Source organism: Hypanus sabinus, chromosome 29 (assembly GCF_030144855.1).
Source record: "Hypanus sabinus isolate sHypSab1 chromosome 29, sHypSab1.hap1, whole genome shotgun sequence".
In the NCBI taxonomy this organism is placed as follows: Eukaryota; Metazoa; Chordata; class Chondrichthyes; order Myliobatiformes; family Dasyatidae; genus Hypanus; species Hypanus sabinus.
In genome coordinates this window covers 36,946,364-36,963,622 of record NC_082734.1, presented here as the reverse complement: position 1 = coordinate 36,963,622, position 17,259 = coordinate 36,946,364, and positions in this window count along the sequence as shown.

The following is a 17,259-nucleotide window of genomic DNA, read 5'->3' as shown; positions in this document are numbered from 1 at the left end:
GAACTGTACACTCCATTGAATTGAATGCATTACTTTCTAGTCAATGCATTCTGAGGTAAGGTTGTGTACATAACTACTCTGGGTGGTTTAGAACTGTATAGATTTTGCATGTAGAGTGCTCAGTGCCATGGGATACTCCAACGCAAGGTGAATTCAGTAACCTACCTGGTACCATTTACAGTGGAACAGCCATTGACTTGGTTTACTTCTGCAATGGCTCAAGTTCCACTGTGTAGAGAAGGTAATGCTACTGAGAGTAACTTCTGGAGCATGGGTAGCAACTCATAAAATTGGTTGCAGACAACTCTAAATCATATGGTTAGTGTGCTCACAATGTTTACATCATGTTAGCACATCGTAGTGATCAGCAAAATTGAACTGTGCACTCCATTGAATTGAATGCATTACTTTCTATTCAATGCATTCTGTGGTAAGGTTGTGTACATAACTACTCTGGGTGGTTTAGAACTGTATAGATTTTGCATGTAGAGTGCTCAGTGCCATGGAATACTCGAATGCAAGGTGAATTCAGTAACCTACCTGGTACCGTTTACAGTGGAACAGCCATTGACTTGGTTTACTTCTGCAATGGCTAAAGTTACACTGTGTAGAGAAGGTAATGCTACTGAGAGTAACTTCTGGAGAATAGGTAGCACACTGATAAAATTGGTTGCAGACAACTCTAAATCATATGGTTAGTGTGCTAACAATGTTTAGATCATGTTAGCACATAGTAGTTATCAGCAAAATTGAACTGTACACTCCATTGAATTGAATGCATTACTTTCTATTCAATGCATTCTGTGGTAAGGTTGTGTACATAACTACTCTGGGTGGTTTAGAACTGTATAGATTTTGCATGTAGAGTGCTCAGTGCCATGGAATACTCCAAAGCAAGGTGAATTCAGTAACCTACCTGGTACCATTTACAGTGGAACAGCCATTGACTTGGTTTACTTCTGCAAAGGCTAAAGTTCCACTGTGTAGAGAAGGTAAAGTTACTGAAAGTAACTTCTGGAGAATATGTAGCACACTCATAAAAGTGGTTGCAGACAACTCTAAGTCATATGGTTAGTGTGCTAACAATGTATAGATCATGTTAGCACACAGTAGTTATCAGCAAAATTGACCTGTACACTCCATTGAGTTGAATGCATTACTTTCTATTCAATGCATTCTGTGGTAAGGTTGTGTACATAACTACTCTGGGTGGTTTATAACTGTATAGATTTTGCATGTAGAGTGCTCAGTGCCATGGAATACTCCAATGCAAGGTGAATTCAGTAACCTACCTTGTACCATTTACAGTGGTACAGCCATTGACTTGGTTTACTTCTGCAATGGCACAAGTTCCACTGTGTAGAGAAGGTAATGCTACTGAGAGTAACTTCTGGAGCATAGGTAGCACACTCATAAAATTGGTTGCAGACAACTCTAAATCATATGGTTAGTGTGCTAACAATGTTTAGATCATGTTAGCACATAGTAGTTATCAGCAAAATTGAACTGTACACTCCATTGAATTGAATGCATTACTTTCTATTCAATGCATTCTGTGGTAAGGTTGTGTACATAACTACTCTGGGTGGTTTAGAACTGTATAGATTTTGCATGTAGAGTGTTCAGTGCCATGGAATACTCCAATGCAAGGTGAATTCAGTAACCTACCTGGTACCATTTACAGTGGAACAGCCATTGACTTGGTTTACTTCTGCAATGGCTAAAGTTCCACTGTGTAGAGAAGGTAATGCTACTGAGAGTAACTTCTGGAGAATAGGTAGCACACTGATAAAATTGGTTGCAGACAACTCTAAATCATATGGTTAGTGTGCTAACAATGTTTAGATCATGTTAGCACATAGTAGTTATCAGCAAAATTGAACTGTACACTCCATTGAATTGAATGCATTACTTTCTATTCAATGCATTCTGTGGTAAGGTTGTGAACATAACTAATCTGGGTGGTTTAGAACTGTATAGATTTTGCATGTAGAGTGTTCAGTGCCATGGAATACTCCAATGCAAGGTGAATTCAGTAACCTACCTGGTACCATTTACAGTGGAACAGCCATTGACTTGGTTTACTTCTACAAAGGCTAAAGTTCACTCTGTAGAGAAGGTAACGTTACTGAAAGTAACTTCTGGAGAATAGGTAGCACACTCATAAAATTGGTTGCAGACATATCTAAATCATATGGATAGTGTGCTAACAATGTTTACATCATGTCAGCACATAGTAGTTATCAGCAAAATTGAACTGTACACTCCATTGATTTGAATGCATTACTTTCAATTCAATGCATTCTGTGGTTAGGTTGTGTACATAACTACTCTGGGTGGTTTAGAACTGTATAGATTTTGCATGTAGAGTGCTCAGTGCCATGGAATACTCCAATGCAAGGTGAATTCAGTAACCTACCTGGTACCATTTACAGTGGAACAGCCATTGACTTGGTTTACTTCTGCAATGGCTAAAGTTCCACTGTGTAGAGAAGGTAAAGTTACTGAAAGTAACTTCTGGGGAATATATAGCACACTCATAAAATTGGTTACAGACAACTCTAAATCATATGGTTAGTGTGCTAACAATGTTTACATCATGTTAGCACATAGTAGTTATCAGCAAAATTGAACTGTACACTCCATTGAATTGAATGCATTACTTTCTATTCAATGCATTCTGTGGTAAGGTTGAGTACATAACTACTCTGGGTGGTTTAGAACTGTATAGATTTTGCATGTAGAGTGCTCAGTGCCATGGAATACTCCAATGCAAGGTGAATTCAGTAACCTTCCTGGTACCATTTACAGTGGAACAGCCATTGACTTGGTTTACTTCTACAAAGGCTAAAGTTCACCCTGTAGAGAAGGTAACGTTACTGAAAGTAACTTCTGGAGAATAGGTAGCACACTCATAAAATTGGTTGCAGACATATCTAAATCATATGGATAGTGTGCTAACAATGTTTACATCATGTCAGCACATAGTTGTTATCAGCAAAATTGAACTGTACACTCCATTGAGTTGAAAGCATTACTTTCAATTCAATGCATTCTGTGGTAAGGTTGTGTACATAACTACTCTGGGTGGTTTAGAACGGTATCGATTTTGCATGTAGAGTGCTCAGTGCCATGGAATACTCCAATGCAAGGTGAATTCAGTAACCTACCTTGTACCATTTACAGTGGTACAGCCATTGACTTGGTTTACTTCTGCAATGGCACAAGTTCCACTGTGTAGAGAAGGTAATGCTACTGAGAGTAACTTCTGGAGCATAGGTAGCACACTCATAAAATTTGTTGCAGACAACTCTAAATCATATGGTTAGTGTGCTAACAATGTTTAGATCATGTTAGCACATAGTAGTTATCGGCAAAATTGAACTGTACACTCCATTGAATTGAATGCATTACTTTCTATTCAATGCATTCTGTGGTAAGGTTGTGTACATAACTACTCTGGGGGGTTTAGAACTGTATAGATTTTGCATGTAGAGTGCTCAGTGCCATGGAATACTCGAATGCAAGGTGAATTCAGTAACCTACCTGGTACCATTTACAGTGGAGCAGCCATTGACTTGGTTTACTTCTGCAATGGCTCAACTTCCACTGTGTAGAGAAGGTAATGCTACTGAGAGTAACTTCTGGAGAATAGGTAGCACACTGATAAAATTGGTTGCAGACAACTCTAAATCATATGGTTAGTGTGCTAACAATGTTTAGATCATGTTAGCACATAGTAGTTATCAGCAAAATTGAACTGTACACTCCATTGAATTGAATGCATTACTTTCTATTCAATGCATTCTGTAATAAGGTTGTGTACACAACTACTCTGGGTGGTTTAGAACGGTATAGATTTTGCATGTAGAGTGCTCAGTGCCATGGAATACTCCAATGCAAGGTGAATTCAGTAACCTACCTTGTACCATTTACAGTGTTACAGCCATTGACTTGGTTTACTTCTGCAAATGCTAAAGTTCCACTGTGCAGTGAAGGTAATGTTACTGAAAGTAACTTCTGGAGCATAGGTAGCACACTGATAAAATTGGTTGCAGACAACTCTAAATCATATGGTTAGTGCGCTAACAATGTTTAAATCATGTTAGCACATAGTAGTTATCAGCAAAATTGAACTGTACACTCCATTGAATTGAATGCATTACTTTCTATTCAATGCATTCTGTGGTAAGGTTGTGTACATAACTACTCTGGGTGGTTTAGAACTGTATAGATTTTGCATGTAGAGTGCTCAGTGCCATGGAATACTCCAATGCAAGGTGAATTCAGTAACCTACCTGGTACCATTTACAGTGGAACAGCCATTGACTTGGTTTACTTCTGCAAAGGCTAAAGTTCCACTGTGTAGAGAAGGTAAAGTTACTGAAAGTAACTTCTGGAGAATATGTAGCACACTCATAAAAGTGGTTGCAGACAACTCTAAATCATATGGTTAGTGTGCTAACAATGTTTAGATCATGTTAGCACACAGTAGTTATCAGCAAAATTGACCTGTACACTCCATTGAGTTGAATGCATTACTTTCTATTCAATGCATTCTGTGGTAAGGTTGTGTACATAACTACTCTGGGTGGTTTAGAACGGTATCGATTTTGCATGTAGAGTGCTCAGTGCCATGGAATACTCCAATGCAAGGTGAATTCAGTAACCTACCTTGTACCATTTACAGTGGAACAGCCATTGACTTGGTTTACTTCTGCAATGGCTCAACTTCCACTGTGTAGAGAAGGTAATGCTACTGAGAGTAACTTCTGGAGAATAGGTAGCACACTGATAAAATTGGTTGCAGACAACTCTAAATCATATGGTTAGTGTGCTAACAATGTTTAGATCATGTTAGCACATAGTAGTTATCAGCAAAATTGAACTGTACACTCCATTGAATTGAATGCATTACTTTCTATTCAATGCATTCTGTGGTAAGGTTGTGTACGTAACTACTCTGGGTGGTTTAGAACTGTATAGATTTTGCATGTAGAGTGCTCAGTGCCATGGAATACTCCAATGCAAGGTGAATTCAGTAACCTACCTGGTACCATTTACAGTGCAACAGCCATTGACTTGGTTTACTTCTGCAATGGCTAAAGTTCACTCTGTAGAGAAGGTAACGTTACTGAAAGTAACTTCTGGAGAATAGGTAGCACACTCATAAAATTGGTTGCAGACATATCTAAATCATATGGATAGTGTGCTAACAATGTTTACATCATGTCAGCACATAGTAGTTATCAGCAAAATTGAACTGTACACTCCATTGAGTTGAATGCATTACTTTCTATTCAATGCATTCTGTGGTAAGGTTGTGTATATAACTACTCTGGGTGGTTTAGAACTGTATAGATTTTGCATGTAGAGTGCTCAGTGCCATGGAATACTCCAATGCAAGGTGAATTCAGTAACCTACCTTGTACCATTTACAGTGGTACAGCCATTGACTTGGTTTACTTCTGCAATGGCACAAGTTCCACTGTGTAGAGAAGGTAATGCTTCTGAGAGTAACTTCTGGAGCGTAGGTAGCACACTCATAAAGTTGGTTGCAGACAACTCTAAATCATATGGTTAGTGTGCTAACAATGTTTAGATCATGTTAGCACATAGTACTTATCAGCAAAATTGAACTGTACACTCCATTGAAATGAATGCATTACTTTCTATTCAATGCATTCTGTGGTAAGGTTGTGTACATAACTACTCTGGGTGGTTTAGAACAGTATAGATTTTGCATGTAGAGTGCTCAGTGCCATGGAATACTCCAAAGCAAGGTGAATTCAGTAACCTACCTGGTACCATTTACAGTGGAACAGCCATTGACTTGGTTTACTTCTGCAAAAGCTAAAGTTCCACTGTGTAGAGAAGGTAAAGTTACTGAAAGTAACTTCTGGAGAATATGTAGCACACTCATAAAATTGGTTGCAGACAACTCTAAATCATATGGTTAGTGTGCTAACAATGTTTAGATCATGTTAGCACACAGTAGTTATCAGCAAAATTGACCTGTACACTCCATTGAGTTGAATGCATTACTTTCTATTCAATGCATTCTGTGGTTAGGTTGTGTACATAACTACTCTGGGTGGTTTAGAACGGTATCGATTTTGCATGTAGAGTGCTCAGTGCCATGGAATACTCCAATGCAAGGTGAATTCAGTAACCTACCTTGTACCATTTACAGTGGTACAGCCATTGACTTGGTTTACTTCTGCAATGGCACATGTTCCACTGTGTAGAGAAGGTAATGCTACTGAGAGTAACTTCTGGAGCATAGGTAGCACACTCATAAAATTTGTTGCAGACAACTCTAAATCATATGGTTAGTGTGCTAACAATGTTTAGATCATGTTAGCACATAGTAGTTATCGGCAAAATTGAACTGTACACTCCATTGAATTGAATGCATTACTTTCTATTCAAAGCATTCTGTGGTAAGGTTGTGTACATAACTACTCTGGGGGGTTTAGAACTGTATAGATTTTGCATGTAGAGTGCTCAGTGCCATGGAATACTCGAATGCAAGGTGAATTCAGTAACCTACCTGGTTCCATTTACAGTGGAACAGCCATTGACTTGGTTTACTTCTGCAATGGCTCAACTTCCACTGTGTAGAGAAGGTAATGCTACTGAGAGTAACTTCTGGAGAATAGGTAGCACACTGATAAAATTCGTTGCAGACAACTCTAAATCATATGGTTAGTGTGCCAACAATGTTTAGATCATGTTAGCACCTAGTAGTTATCAGCAAAATTGAACTGTACACTCCATTGAATTGAATGCATTACTTTCTATTCAATGCATTCTGTGGTAAGGTTGTGTACATAACTACTCTGGGTGGTTTAGAACTGTATAGATTTTGCATGTAGAGTGCTCAGTGCCATGGAATACTCCAATGCAAGGTGAATTCAGTAACCTACCTGGTACCATTTACAGTGGAACAGCCATTGACTTGGTTTACTTCTACAAAGGCTAAAGTTCACTGTGTAGAGAAGGTAACGTTACTGAAAGTAACTTCTGGAGAATAGGTAGCACACTCATAAAATTGTTTGCAGACATATCTAAATCATATGGATAGTGTGCTAACAATGTTTACATCATGTTAGCACATAGTACTTATCAGCAAAATTGAACTGTACACTCCATTGAATTGAATGCATTACTTTCTATTCAATGCATTCTGTGGTAAGGTTGTGTACATAACTACTCTGGGTGGTTTAGAACTGTATAGATTTTGCATGTAGAGTGCTCAGTGCCATGGAATACTCGAATGCAAGGTGAATTCAGTAACCTACCTGGTACCATTTACAGTGGAACAGCCATTGACTTGGTTTACTTCTGCAAAGGCTAAAGTTCCACTGTGTAGAGAAGGTAAAGTTACTGAAAGTAACTTCTGGAGAATATGTAGCACACTCATAAAAGTGGTTGCAGACAACTCTAAATCATATGGTTAGTGTGCTAACAATGTTTAGATCATGTTAGCACACAGTAGTTATCAGCAAAATTGACCTGTACACTCCATTGAGTTGAATGCATTACTTTCTATTCAATGCATTCTGTGGTAAGGTTGTGTACATAACTACTCTGGGGGGTTTAGAACTGTATAGATTTTGCATGTAGAGTGCTCAGTGCCATGGAATACTCGAATGCAAGGTGAATTCAGTAACCTACCTGGTACCATTTACAGTGGAACAGCCATTGACTTGGTTTACTTCTGCAATGGCTCAACTTCCACTGTGTAGAGAAGGTAATGCTACTGAGAGTAACTTCTGGAGAATAGGTAGCACACTGATAAAATTGGTTGCAGACAACTCTAAATCATATGGTTAGTGTGCTAACAATGTTTAGATCATGTTAGCACCTAGTAGTTATCAGCAAAATTGAACTGTACACTCCATTGAATTGAATGCATTACTTTCTATTCAATGCATTCTGTGGTAAGGTTGTGTACATAACTACTCTGGGTGGTTTAGAACTGTATAGATTTTGCATGTAGAGTGCTCAGTGCCATGGAATACTCCAATGCAAGGTGAATTCAGTAACCTACCTGGTACCATTTACCGTGGAACAGCCATTGACTTGGTTTACTTCTGCAATGGCTCAACTTCCACTGTGTAGAGAAGGTAATGCTACTGAGAGTAACTTCTGGAGAATAGGTAGCACACTGATAAAATTGGTTGCAGACAACTCTAAATCATATGGTTAGTGTGCTAACAATGTTTAGATCATGTTAGCACATAGTAGTTATCAGCAAAATTGAACTGTACACTCCATTGAATTGAATGCATTACTTTCTATTCAATGCATTCTGTGGTAAGGTTGTGTACACAACTACTCTGGGTGGTTTAGAACGGTATAGATTTTGCATGTAGAGTGCTCAGTGCCATGGAATACTCCAATGCAAGGTGAATTCAGTAACCTACCTTGTACCATTTACAGTGTTACAGCCATTGACTTGGTTTACTTCTGCAAATGCTAAAGTTCCACTGTGCAGTGAAGGTAATGTTACTGAAAGTAACTTCTGGAGCATAGGTAGCACACTGATAAAATTGGTTGCAGACTACTCTAAATCATATGGTTAGTGCGCTAACAATTTTTAAATCATGTTAGCACATAGTAGTTATCAGCAAAATTGAACTGTACACTCCATTGAATTGAATGCATTACTTTCTATTCAATGCATTCTGTGGTAAGGTTGTGTACATAACTACTCTGGGTGGTTTAGAACTGTATAGATTTTGCATGTAGAGTGCTCAGTGCCATGGAATACTCCAATGCAAGGTGAATTCAGTAACCTACCTTGTACCGTTTATAGTGGTACAGCCATTGACTTGGTTTACTTCTGCAATGGCACAAGTTCCATTGTGTAGAGAAGGTAATGCTACTGAGAGTAACTTCTGGAGCATAGGTAGCACACTCATAAAATTGTTTGCAGACAACTCTAAATCATATGGTTAGTGTGCTAACAATGTTTACATCATGTCAGCACATAGTAGTTATCAGCAAAATTGAACTGTACACACCATTGAGTTGAATGCATTACTTTCTATTCAATGCATTCTGTGGTAAGGTTGTGTATATAACTACTCTGGGTGGTTTAGAACTGTATAGATTTTGCATGTAGAGTGCTCAGTGCCATGGAATACTCCAATGCAAGGTGAATTCAGTAACCTACTTTGTACCATTTACAGTGGTACAGCCATTGACTTGGTTTACTTCTGCAATGGCACAAGTTCCACTGTGTAGAGAAGGTAATGCTTCTGAGAGTAACTTCTGGAGCGTAGGTAGCACACTCATAAAGTTGGTTGCAGACAACTCTAAATCATATGGTTAGTGTGCTAACAATGTTTAGATCATGTTAGCACATAGTACTTATCAGCAAAATTGAACTGTACACTCCATTGAATTGAATGCATTACTTTCTATTCAATGCATTCTGTGGTAAGGTTGTGTACATAACTACTCTGGGTGGTTTAGAACAGTATAGATTTTGCATGTAGAGTGCTCAGTGCCATGGAATACTCCAAAGCAAGGTGAATTCAGTAACCTACCTGGTACCATTTACAGTGGAACAGCCATTGACTTGGTTTACTTCTGCAAAAGCTAAAGTTCCACTGTGTAGAGAAGGTAAAGTTACTGAAAGTAACTTCTGGAGAATATGTAGCACACTCATAAAATTGGTTGCAGACAACTCTAAATCATATGGTTAGTGTGCTAACAATGTTTAGATCATGTTAGCACACAGTAGTTATCAGCAAAATTGACCTGTACACTCCATTGAGTTGAATGCATTACTTTCTATTCAATGCATTCTGTGGTTAGGTTGTGTACATAACTACTCTGGGTGGTTTAGAACGGTATCGATTTTGCATGTAGAGTGCTCAGTGCCATGGAATACTCCAATGCAAGGAGAATTCAGTAACCTACCTTGTACCATTTACAGTGGTACAGCCATTGACTTGGTTTACTTCTGCAATGGCACATGTTCCACTGTGTAGAGAAGGTAATGCTACTGAGAGTAACTTCTGGAGCATAGGTAGCACACTCATAAAATTTGTTGCAGACAACTCTAAATCATATGGTTAGTGTGCTAACAATGTTTAGATCATGTTAGCACATAGTAGTTATCGGCAAAATTGAACTGTACACTCCATTGAATTGAATGCATTACTTTCTATTCAATGCATTCTGTGGTAAGGTTGTGTACATAACTACTCTGGGGGGTTTAGAACTGTATAGATTTTGCATGTAGAGTGCTCAGTGCCATGGAATACTCGAATGCAAGGTGAATTCAGTAACCTACCTGGTACCATTTACAGTGGAACAGCCATTGACTTGGTTTACTTCTGCAATGGCTCAACTTCCACTGTGTAGAGAAGGTAATGCTACTGAGAGTAACTTCTGGAGAATAGGTAGCACACTGATAAAATTCGTTGCAGACAACTCTAAATCAAATGGTTAGTGTGCCAACAATGTTTAGATCATGTTAGCACCTAGTAGTTATCAGCAAAATTGAACTGTACACTCCATTGAATTGAATGCATTACTTTCTATTCAATGCATTCTGTGGTAAGGTTGTGTACATAACTACTCTGGGTGGTTTAGAACTGTATAGATTTTGCATGTAGAGTGCTCAGTGCCATGGAATACTCCAATGCAAGGTGAATTCAGTAACCTACCTGGTACCATTTACAGTGGAACAGCCATTGACTTGGTTTACTTCTACAAAGGCTAAAGTTCACTGTGTAGAGAAGGTAACGTTACTGAAAGTAACTTCTGGAGAATAGGTAGCACACTCATAAAATTGTTTGCAGACATATCTAAATCATATGGATAGTGTGCTAACAATGTTTACATCATGTTAGCACATAGTACTTATCAGCAAAATTGAACTGTACACTCCATTGAATTGAATGCATTACTTTCTATTCAATGCATTCTGTGGTAAGGTTGTGTACATAACTACTCTGGGTGGTTTAGAACTGTATAGATTTTGCATGTAGAGTGCTCAGTGCCATGGAATACTCGAATGCAAGGTGAATTCAGTAACCTACCTGGTACCATTTACAGTGGAACAGCCATTGACTTGGTTTACTTCTGCAATGGCTCAACTTCCACTGTGTAGAGAAGGTAATGCTACTGAGAGTAACTTCTGGAGAATAGGTAGCACACTGATAAAATTGGTTGCAGACAACTCTAAATCATATGGTTAGTGTGCTAACAATGTTTAGATCATGTTAGCACCTAGTAGTTATCAGCAAAATTGAACTGTACACTCCATTGAATTGAATGCATTACTTTATATTCAATGCATTCTGTGGTAAGGTTGTGTACATAACTACTCTGGGTGGTTTAGAACTGTATAGATTTTGCATGTAGAGTGCTCAGTGCCATGGAATACTCCAATGCAAGGTGAATTCAGTAACCTACCTGGTACCATTTACAGTGGAACAGCCATTGACTTGGTTTACTTCTACAAAGGCTAAAGTTCACTCTGTAGAGAAGGTAACGTTACTGAAAGTAACTTCTGGAGAATAGGTAGCACACTCATAAAATTGGTTGCAGACATATCTAAATCATATGGATAGTGTGCTAACAATGTTTACATCATGTTAGCACATAGTACTTATCAGCAAAATTGAACTGTACACTCCATTGAATTGAATGCATTACTTTCTATTCAATGCATTCTGTGGTAAGGTTGTGTACATAACTACTCTGGGTGGTTTAGAACTGTATAGATTTTGCATGTAGAGTGCTCAGTGCCATGGAATACACCAACGCAAGGTGAATTCAGTAACCTACCTTGTACCATTTACAGTGGTACAGCCATTGACTTGGTTTACTTCTGCAAAGGCTAAAGTTCCACTGTGCAGTGAAGGTAATGTTACTGAAAGTAACTTCTGGAGCATAGGTAGCACACTCATAAAATTGGTTGCAGACAACTCTAAATCATATGGTTAGTGTGCTCACAATGTTTACATCATGTTAGCACATAGTAGTGATCAGCAAAATTGAACTGTGCACTCCATTGAATTGAATGCATTACTTTCTATTCAATGCATTCTGTGGTAAGGTTGTGTACATAACTACTCTGGGTGGTTTAGAACTGTATAGATTTTGCATGTAGAGTGCTCAGTGCCATGGAATACTCGAATGCAAGGTGAATTCAGTAACCTACCTGGTACCATTTACAGTGGAACAGCCATTGACTTGGTTTACTTCTGCAATGGCTAAAGTTCCACTGTGTAGAGAAGGTAATGCTACTGAGAGTAACTTCTGGAGAATAGGAAGCACACTGATAAAATTGGTTGCAGACAACTCTAAATCATATGGTTAGTGTGCTAACAATGTTTAGATCATGTTAGCACATAGTAGTTATCAGCAAAATTGAACTGTACACTCCATTGAATTGAATGCATTACTTTCTATTCAATGCATTCTGTGGTAAGGTTGTGTACATAACTACTCTGGGTGGTTTAGAACTGTATAGATTTTGCATGTAGAGTGCTCAGTGCCATGGAATACTCCAAAGCAAGGTGAATTCAGTAACCTACCTGGTACCATTTACAGTGGAACAGCCATTGACTTGGTTTACTTCTGCAAAGGCTAAAGTTCCACTGTGTAGAGAAGGTAAAGTTACTGAAAGTAACTTCTGGAGAGTATGTAGCACACTCATAAAATTGGTTGCAGAGAACTCTAAATCATATGGTTCGTGTGCTAGCAATGTTTAGATCATGTTAGCACACAGTAGTTATCAGCAAAATTGACCTGTACACTCCATTGAGTTGAATGCATTACTTTCTATACAATGCATTCTGTGGTAAGGTTGTGTACATAACTACTCTGGGTGGTTTAGAACTGTATAGATTTTGCATGTAGAGTGCTCAGTTCCATGGAATACTCCAATGCAAGGTGAATTCAGTAACCTACCTTGTACCATTTACAGTGGTACAGCCATTGACTTCGTTTACTTCTGCAATGGCACAAGTTCCACTGTGTAGAGAAGGTAATGCTACTGAGAGTAACTTCTGGAGCATAGATAGCACACTCATAAAATTGGTTGCAGACAACTCTAAATCATATGATTAGTGTGCTAACAATGTTTAGATCATGTTAGCACATAGTAGTTATCAGCAAAATTGAACTGTACACTCCATTGAATTGAATGCATTACTTTCTATTCAATGCATTCTGAGGTAATGTTGTGTACATAACTACTCTGGGTTGTTTAGATCTGTATAGATTTTGCATGTAGAGTGCTCAGTGCCATGGAATACTCCAACGCAAGGTGAATTCAGTAACCTACCTGGTACCATTTACAGTGGAACAGCCATTGACTTGGTTTACTTCTGCAATGGCTCAAGTTCCACTGTGTAGAGAAGGTAATGCTACTGAGAGTAACTTCTGGAGAATAGGTAGCACACTGATAAAATTGGTTGCAGACAACTCTAAATCATATGGTTCGTGTGCTAACAATGTTTAGATCATGTTAGCACATAGTAGTTATCAGCAAAATTGAACTGTACACTCCATTGAATTGAATGCATTACTTTCTAGTCAATGCATTCTGTGGTAAGGTTGTGTACATAACTACTCTGGGTGGTTTAGAACTGTATAGATTTTGCATGTAGAGTGCTCAGTGCCATGGAATACTCCAACGCAAGGTGAATTCAGTAACCTACCTTGTACCATTTACAGTGGTACAGCCATTGACTTGGTTTACTTCTGCAAAGGCTAAAGTTCCACTGTGCAGTGAAGGTAATGTTACTGAAAGTAACTTCTGGAGCATAGGTAGCACACTCATAAAATTGGTTTGCAGACAACTCTAAATCATATGGTTAGTGTGCTCACAATGTTTACATCATGTTAGCACATAGTAGTGATCAGCAAAATTGAACTGTGCACTCCATTGAATTGAATGCATTACTTTCTATTCAATGCATTCTGTGGTAAGGTTGTGTACATAACTACTCTGGGTGGTTTAGAACTGTATAGATTTTGCATGTAGAGTGCTCAGTGCCATGGAATACTCCAATGCAAGGTGAATTCAGTAACCTACCTGGTACCATTTACAGTGGAACAGCCATTGACTTGGTTTACTTCTGCAATGGCTCAAGTTCCACTGTGTAGAGAAGGTAATGCTACTGAGAGTAACTTCTGGAGAATAGGTACCACACAGATAATATTGGTTGCAGACAACTCTAAATCATATGGTTCGTGTGCTAACAATGTTTAGATCATGTTAGCACATAGTAGTTATCAGCAAATTTGAACTGTACACTCCATTGAATTGAATGCATTACTTTCTAGTCAATGCATTCTGTGGTAAGGTTGTGTACATAACTACTCTGGGTGGTTTAGAACTGTATAGATTTTGCATGTAGAGTGCTCAGTGCCATGGAATACTCCAACGCAAGGTGAATTCAGTAACCTACCTTGTACCATTTACAGTGGTACAGCCGTTGACTTGGTTTACTTCTGCAAAGGCTAAAGTTCCACTGTGCAGTGAAGGTAATGTTACTGAAAGTAACTTCTGGAGCATAGGTAGCACACTCATAAAATTGGTTGCAGACAACTCTAAATCCTATGGTTAGTGTGCTAACAATGTTTAGATCATGTTAGCACATAGTAGTTATCAGCAAAATTGAACTGTACACTCCATTGAATTGAATGCATTACTTTCTATTCAAAGCATTCTGTGGTAAGGTTGTGTACATAACTACTCTGGGTGGTTTAGAACTGTATAGATTTTGCATGTAGTGCTCACTGCCATGGAATACTCCAATGCAAGGTGAATTCAGTAACCTACCTGGAACCATTTACAGTGGAACAACCATTGACTTGGTTTACTTCTGCAAAGGCTAAAGTTCCACTGTGTAGAGAAGGTAAAGTTACTGAAAGTAACTTCTGGAGAATATGTAGCACACTCATGAAATTGGTTGCAGACAACTCTAAATCATATGGTTAGTGTGCTAACAATGTTTAGATCATGTTAGCACACAGTAGTTATCAGCAAAATTGACCTGTACACTCCATTGAGTTGAATGCATTACTTTCTATTCAAAGCATTCTGTGGTAAGGTTGTGTACATAACTACTCTGGGTGGTTTGGAACTGCATAGATTTGGCATGTAGAGTGCTCAGTGCCATGGAATACTCCAATGCAAGGAGAATTCAGTCACCTACCTGGTACCATTTACAGTGTTACAGCCATTGACTTGGTTTACTTCTGCAAAGGCTAAAGTTCCACTGTGCAGTGAAGGTAATGTTACTGAAAGTAACTTGTGGAGCATAGGTAGCACACTGATAAAATTGGTTGCAGAGAACTCTAAATCATATGGTTAGTGTGCTAACAATGTTTACATCATGTTAGCACATAGTTGTTATCAGCAAAATTGAACTGTACACTCCATTGAATTGAATGCATTACTTTCTATTCAATGCATTTTGTGGTAAGGTTGTGTACATAACTACTCTGGGTGGTTTAGAACTGTATAGATTTTGCATGTAGAGTGCTCAGTGCCATGGAATACTCGAATGCAAGGTGAATTCAGTAACCTACCTGGTACCATTTACAGTGGAACAGCCATTGACTTGGTTTACTTCTGCAAAGGCTAAAGTTCCACTGTGTAGAGAAGGTAATGCTACTGAGAGTAACTTCTGGAGAATAGGTAGCACACTGATAAAATTGGTTGCAGACAACTCTAAATCATATGGTTCGTGTGCTAACAATGTTTAGATCATGTTAGCACATAGTAGTTATCAGCAAAATTGAACTGTACACTCCATTGAATTGAATGCATTAATATCTAGTCAATGCATTCTGAGGTAAGGTTGTGTACATCACTACTCTGGGTGGTTTAGAACTGTATAGATTTTGCATGTAGAGTGCTCAGTGCCATGGAATACTCCAACGCAAGGTGAATTCAGTAACCTACCTGGTACCATTTACAGTGGAACAGCCATTGACTTGGTTTACTTCTGCAATGGCTAAAGTTCCACTGTGTAGAGAAGGTAATGCTACTGAGAGTAACTTCTGGAGAATAGGTAGCACACTGATAAAATTGGTTGCAGACAACTCTAAATCATATGGTTCATGTGCTAACAATGTTTAGATCATGTTAGCACATAGTAGTTATCAGCAAAATTGAACTGTGCACTCCATTGAATTGAATGCATTACTTTCTAGTCAATGCATTCTGTGGTAAGGTTGTGTACATAACTACTCTGGGTGGTTTAGAACTGTATAGATGTTGCATGTAGAGTGCTCAGTGCCATGGAATACTCGAATGCAAGGTGAATTCAGTAACCTACCTGGTACCATTTACAGTGGAACAGCCATTGACTTGGTTTACTTCTGCAATGGCTAAAGTTCCACTGTGCAGTGAAGGTAATGTTACTGAAAGTAACTATTGGAGCATAGGTAGCACACTCATAAAATTGGTTGCAGACAACTCTAAATCATATGGTTAGTGTGCTCACAATGTTTACATCATGTTAGCACATAGTAGTGATCAGCAAAATTGAACTGTGCACTCCATTGAATTGAATGCATTACTTTCTATTCAATGCATACTGTGGTAAGGTTGTGTACATAACTACTCTGGGAGGTTCAGAACTGTATAGATTTTGCATGTAGAGTGCTCAGTGCCATGGAATACTCGAATGCAAGGTGAATTCAGTAACCTACCTGGTACCATTTACAGTGGAACAGCCATTGACTTGGTTTACTTCTGCAATGGCTAAAGTTCCACTGTGTAGAGAAGGTAATGCTACTGAGAGTAACTTCTGGAGAATAGGTAGCACACTGATAAAATTGGTTGCAGACAACTCTAAATCATATGGTTAGTGTGCTAACAATATTTAGATCATGTTAGCACATAGTAGTTATCAGCAAAATTGAACTGTACACTCCATTGAATTGAATGCATTACTTTCTATTCAATGCATTCTGTGGTAAGGTTGTGTACATAACTACTCTGGGTGGTTTAGAACTGTATAGACTTTGCATGTAGTGCTCAGTGCCATGGAATACTCCAATGCAAGGTGAATTCAGTAACCTACCTGGTACCATTTACAGTGGAACAGCCATTGTCTTGGTTTACTTCTGCAAAGGCTAAAGTTCCACTGTGTAGAGAAGGTAAAGTTACTGAAAGTAACTTCTTGAGAATATGTAGCACACTCATGAAATTGGTTGCAGACAACTCTAAATCATATGGTTAGTGTGCTAACAATGTTTAGATCATGT